Raw genomic sequence first — 6,092 nt, forward strand, 5'->3', positions numbered from 1 at the left:
CTTCTCGCTGCCCAAGTCTCATCAAGGAAGGAAATTTTTTTTTTTTAATTTTTTTTTTTTAACGTTTATTGATTTTTGAGACAGAGAGAGACAGCATGAACGGGGGAAGGTCAGAGAGAGGGAGACACAGAATCCGAAACAGGCTCCAGGCTCTGAGCTGTCAGCACAGGGCCTGACGCGGGGCTCAAACTCACGGACCGCGAGATCATGACCTGAGGTGAAATCGGCCGCTTAACCGACTGAGCCACCCAGGCGCCCCAAGGAAGGAAATTTTTAAGAGTACAAATTTATTTCAGGTGGCAAGTGGAATTTTATTCTAATGGACTAGAGTAAGAGTAGCACTTCTCAAATGCTACATCAAAGATTCAGATTCTGATAGCAGCATGTATAGGTTTTTCCCCCACACCATTAATCAATTCTTAGACACCAGCTAAGTAGATGTTTTTCACTGCAGCTTAATTCTGACACTGTCTACCTGGAGATAGTATCAGATGGCACAGGTTAAGGTCTCAGTCCTGCCAACTTCAAGTTTAGCTTGTCACCTCTGCTTCTGATGGTGGGCTAGAAATCAGAGGTTCCACTGATCCCCTAATGGGTTCCCTTAGTGAGATCCCCTTCTAATGGGTTCCATTAATTAGCTAGAGTGGCTCACAGAACCCAGACCAACATTTTGTTCACTAGATTGCCAATTTTTTGTAAAAGGCTAGAACTTAGAAACAGCCAGAGGGAAGAGATGGTTAGGGCAAGGTTTAGGGAAGGGATGCAGACTGTCCATGCTCCCCGGGTGCACCATTCTCCCCACATCTCCATGTGTTCACCAACCCGGAAGCTCTCTGAACCCAGTTCTTTTGGGTTTTTATGGAGGCTTTATTACGTAGGCATAATTGATTAAATCATTGGGCATCGGTACATCCCCTTTTCTTGGGAAGTACTTTCCTTTAATCTGAGATGATGTCCTTCTTTATTTGGGGGCCGAGGGGTAAATGAGAAGGTGGGTTAAAATGTCTTTTTTTTTTTTTAATGAATAATGGTGATAATAGATAGTGTTCCAAAAATGTTATTTGGCAAAACAAAAAACAAAAAACAAAAAAAAGATTTTTTTAAAATTCCATACAATCAAAGGTTTGTGAACACAACTAAATTTTGTCACATTATCCCATTACTATACTCCCTCATATTGAATCTCATTTCAGGGGCGCCTGGGTGGCGCAGTCGTTTAAGTGTCCGACTTCAGCCAGGTCACGATCTCGCGGTCCGTGAGTTTGAGCCCCGCGTCGGGCTCTGGGCTGATGGCTCAGAGCCTGGAACCTGTTTCCGATTCTGTGTCTCCCTCTCTCTCTGCCCCTTGCCCGTTCATGCTCTGTCTCTCTCTGTCCCAAAAATAAATAAACGTTGAATCTCATTTCAGCAAATCAGGGCTTACATGGGTGAGGCCACTCCCACCATCCTCACCTCTTAGGTCCATGACCTCATTTCCAACATGGTCTGCTTCCTGCTACTTGGTCCCTGTACTCAGTCACATCATTTTCATGATCAGATTTGCCCCACTTTCCACTCATTCTCTGGCCACGGTCTCCCCTCATTTTGTCACATTGTTCCACTACTGGCCCTACAACAGATATTCAGATTTATCGGGACCACCAGGCTCTGGACCACTCTTCATATTCCCTGCATTTATACCCCTTCTGTTTCCCCTGCCCTCTCTAGCTGGTTCACATTCTATGGTTCATCAATTCAGTAACTCATTTTTCAGTATCCTGAAGTCTGTGGCTCCTCTGTATTTTTTTTTTTTCAAGTTTATTTATTTATTTTGCAAGAGAGGGAGGGGAGGGGCAGAGAGAGGGAGAGAGAAAATCCATGAACCATGATATCATGACCTGAGCCAAAGGCAGACGCTTAACCAACTGAGCCATCCAGGCACCCCCTCTGTAATTTTTTTTTTTTTTTTAACAAATGTGGGCAAAGGTCCAAAGTCGGATAAAACCAATGCATGCCAATATCCAAGCAGCTGAGTGCACCAGATAAAATCATGCCAACGGGGCGGCTGGAGCCACTGTGGATTCATCATCTCTGGTCTTGAGGAGGCCCTCAGCACCCCCCAGAGACCTTCCTGAGCTTCTCTGCCCAGCTCCCTCTCCCGCTCTTGACAATGACTGTTGCAAACTCTTCTTACTCTTTCAACCTTTGATCCCACTGTCCCCTCCCTAACTTGGAGCAGAGTCCTTGCCTTCTACTTCACAGGAAATATAGAGGCTATTATGAAGGAACTTCTGGCCACAAAAACTGTAACCCTAGCTTCCTCAGCACCCCGCCTCACATTTTCCTGTTAAAAAAAAAAAGTCTCCCCTCCTCTTTCCCACAGTTGTTCAGGTTTACCCTTCCTCACTTCCTGCTCTAGCTACTCCCTTCTCTCTCTCCCGTCCTTCAAAGCCAATTTCTCAAGTTTCTTATACTTGTTAGTTCCGTTTCTTCATTTTCCACTGATGTATTGATCCACTCTTAGCTGGCTTCTGTCTCAATATTTGCAGAGTGCCCTTTGTCGGGCTCACTTATAACCTCCTGTCACAAATCCAGTGCCGTTAAAAATTTTTTTTTTTTTCTCTGAATTTTTGGTAGTTTGTCACACTGGCCACTTCCTCTGGAACGTTTCTTCCTGTGGCTTTCTCAGCCTCTACTGTTTTCCCACCTTTGACTTTGGTGGTCCTTTGTCTCCTTCTCTGGGTGTTCAAATGTTGGTGCTTCCTCTTCCCACGTGTACTCTCCCTGGGTGGCATCTCTAGACAAAGCACCTCCAAGGCCTCTCTCTTGACCTTGTCTACTCTCCCCCTTGTTGACTGTCCTCTTGCCACAGTGGCCCCATTAATGCTTCTTAAACCTGCCAGGCAGAAATGGGTTTTTGGAAATTCTTTGGTAAAATCAGTGAATTAGCATTCAACATGCTGGCCAACCATGCTTCCCTCCAAGGCTGTCAGGTCTCCAAGCTTACATTTAAGTCACACAGGGGCGCCTGGGAGGCTGAGTCTGTTGAGAGTCTGACTTCAGCTCAAGGTCATGATTTCGAGGTCTGTGAGTTCGAGCCCCGCGTGGGCCTATGCTGCTGACGGCTCAGAGCCGGGAGCCTGCTTTGGATTCCGTGTCTCCCTCTCTCTTTGCTCCACCTGTGCGCGTACACACACACACACACACACACACACACTCTCTCTCTCTCTCTCAAAAATAAACATTAAAAATTAAAAAAAAAAAGTCACATAAAAACAAAGCAGAAGGAGATCAGACAATGGATTCTTGTAACTCAGACATGCTCCTTAATAGCTTTTGTACCAAGTTTAAATTTGGTAAAAACATTTTCTTGAAAGGGAGATGTCTGCCTTTTCTGAATATTCCTAAATATCTCAGTTCCTCAGGTCTTTTCATTATCTTTTTTTTTAATGTGTTTTATTCAGTTTTGAGAAAGAGTGTGCAAGTGGTAGAGGGGCAGAGAGGGGGAGGGCAGAAGATGCAGGCTCCTCGCCCTGTGCTGACAGCAGCCAGCCGGATGTGGGCCTCGAACTCACAAACCCTGAAATCATGACCTGAGCCCAAAGTTGTTTAACCAACTGAGCCACCCAGGTGCCCGTCCCCTTCCCCCGTGCTTTTTTTTTTTTTGATTTTACTTCCAGGATAGTTAACATACAGGATAGTATATTAGTTTCATGTGTACAATATAGTGATTCAACAAGTCTATACATTACTCTGTGCTCATCATAAGTGGACTCTGAATTCCCTATCACCTATTTCACTGCTTCTCCCACCCACCTCCTCTCTGGTAACCACGTTTGTTCTCTGTAGTTAAGGGTGTGTTTTTGGCTTGTCTCTTCCCCCCTTTCTTCATTTGTTTCTTAAATTCCACGTATGAGTGAAATCATATATTTACTAAGTCTTTTCATGACAAGTAGAAAATCGATCAAGAAACTAATATTCTAGTGTGTTCCTTCAACAACAACCAAAAAACTGAACTGAGAATTACTTTGGGGTCAAGTTCTACTATTAAGCATGTTATGATTTTGCAACTAATACCTACAAAGTTCGAGGCAAAAAAAGAAAGTTAACAAGCTAAACAGAATCCTGTAACATGGCTTTTGGGAATGTATGGTATCCTCCCCACCACTCCCCTCTGTGCTGATTTGTGTTCTCATTACTGAAACAGTTTTGTGCCATTTCCACCCCCCTTGATTTAATTTCACTTTTGAAGGCAGGTATGAATGGCGCAATAAAAAGGAGTCATTTATGTCAAGGGGTTTTAAAATGGAGCTGGGAGGCCATCAAGGTGGCCCTTCTGCACACACCTCACTGGGCGGGACCATGAACTTCTGTACTGGGCCAAACAGCAAATATTCCAGGGAAAGGAATTCCAGGGAACACGGGCAGGTTGGTACCGTAATGAACCAACAAGTGACAGCCTTAGCAACAACCGTGGTTAGCCAAGGTTACTTTTCTGCTGTCAACACCAATCAACATTTTTTGCAAACATATGCAAGCCTTCCCTTTTGTCTTTTTTTTTTTTTATGTTTATTTAGTTTTGAGAGAGAGAGAGACAGAGCATGAGCAGGGGAGGAGCAGAGAGAGAGAGAAAGAGAGAGAGAGAGAGAGAGAGAGAGAGAGATACAGAATCCGAAGCAGGCTCCAGGCTCTGAGTTGTCAGCACAGAGCCCGACGCGGGGCTCGAACTCATGAACTGTGAGATCATGACCTGAGCTGAAGTTGGATGCTTAACCAACTGAGCTACCCAGGCGCCCCCCTTATGTCTTTAATAAATCCTGATTTGTGTTCCCTGGGGGGCCAAAATTTGGGTTGCCACCTAAAATGTGCTCCCACGTTGCCATTCTGAGACCCAAAATAAATGTTTTTGTTTTATTTCAAGTTCTGCTTCTTTTCTCAGTTGATATAGGTAATACATTGACATGGTCCTCAACAGTCCAAATGATACAGAAAAGTGAACACGTGTGAAATCTCACTTCTGTCCTGTCCGCGTCCACCATTTACATTTTTGTTAGTTTCTTCTTTTTTTTTTTTTTGTTTTTAAATCCTGCTGGTGTTTCTTTAGGCAAATGCATATTCTTATCTCCCTTCTCCCTTTTGACACAAAATGCAGCATATTATCTATAGTGTTTTGTGTTTCATCCTTTTCTACTTAATCACCTATGTTGGAGATCTTTACCTATCAGTTGAGGATCTTCCTCATTCTTTCACAGCAAATCATGTTCCATCACGTGGTTGTATCACAGTGTATTTCACCTGTCTTCGTGACACTTGGGGTCGCTGTCATTTTTTTGCCCATGAAAACAGTGTTGTGATGGATAATTATGCCTATAACTTTGTACATATACAGATGTATGGGTAGTTTGAATCTTAAGAAATGAGATTGCTACTTCAAAGAGTAAATAATTTTTTTTTTAATTTTTTTTTTAACGTTTTTATTTATTTTTGAGACAGAGAGAGACAGAGCATGAACAGGGGAGGGGCAGAGAGAGAGGGAGACACAGAATCTGAAACGGGCTCCAGGCTCTGAGCTGTCAGCACAGAGCCCGACTCGGGGCTTGAACTGGCGGATCGTGAGATCATGACCTGAGCCAAAGTTGGACGCTCAACCGACTGAGCCACCCAGGCGCCCCTCAAAGAGTAAATAATTTGATAGGTATTGCTGGATTCTCCTCCACAGGGAATTATACCATTTTGCACTTCAACCAGTGGGAGAATGTATTTCCTTGTTGCCTCGCCCACAGAATGGTGTCAAACTTTAGGACAGATGTTTGATTTTCTTATTATGATGGAGGTTAAGCTCTTTATGTGAGTGTTAGGGACATTTGGTCTTTCTTTTTCCGTGAACTGTGTCCACACCCTTGGTCCTTTTTTTCTTTTTAACATCTCAAGTTTCTTTGGATAGTAGGGAGATTAGAATGGGCTGGTTTTCTCAACCCATTACAGAACTATAGCTTTAAAGAGTCTTTAAAAAGTTATTTTTAAATCCTCTATTTCTTGGAAATAGGAATCCCCTATTCCCAGTCAGGATAATTTAATTTAGTTTTCTGACTTATAGTGTAATATGTGTATTA

This window comes from Acinonyx jubatus, chromosome B1 (genome assembly GCF_027475565.1).
Source record: "Acinonyx jubatus isolate Ajub_Pintada_27869175 chromosome B1, VMU_Ajub_asm_v1.0, whole genome shotgun sequence".
Lineage (NCBI taxonomy): Eukaryota > Metazoa > Chordata > Mammalia > Carnivora > Felidae > Acinonyx > Acinonyx jubatus.